Source organism: Penaeus monodon, chromosome 20 (assembly GCF_015228065.2).
Source record: "Penaeus monodon isolate SGIC_2016 chromosome 20, NSTDA_Pmon_1, whole genome shotgun sequence".
Taxonomy (NCBI): Eukaryota; Metazoa; Arthropoda; class Malacostraca; order Decapoda; family Penaeidae; genus Penaeus; species Penaeus monodon.
The window spans coordinates 20,884,335-20,884,630 of record NC_051405.1 but is presented as its reverse complement, the minus strand read 5'-3'; the positions used below and the strand labels follow the sequence as shown (position 1 = coordinate 20,884,630).

Here is a 296-nt window from a genome sequence, read left to right as displayed (position 1 = left end):
ATGAGACACCAGCAGCAGCCAACATAGAAAAGAAGTAAGAATGTGCGCAACGAGAATGACCCTAAAACGAAGTGACGGGAATAACAGGACTCAGTACCCAAGATAATTACCTCCACATTGAAAACCGAATGAGTGAAATAAACTATAAGAATAGAAATAAAAATGAACCAGTGATATGCAAAAACTCAAAAACGAAACATCATAAATTGACATTTCGAACAAGCTCTTATTTTCTAATATGCAAATACTTGTTATTCATTTGATAAAAAGATCAGTGATTAAGTCTTTTTATCATA

At 32.8% G+C, this 296-nt stretch overlaps 1 protein-coding gene across 1 annotated transcript in view; it reads right to left on the bottom strand.

The window, feature by feature from the left end:
* The window catches only part of LOC119585697 (innexin inx2-like), a gene marked incomplete in the record, with an annotated part of 96,397 nt that overhangs the window by 15,747 nt on the left and 80,354 nt on the right, over window positions 1-296 (bottom strand).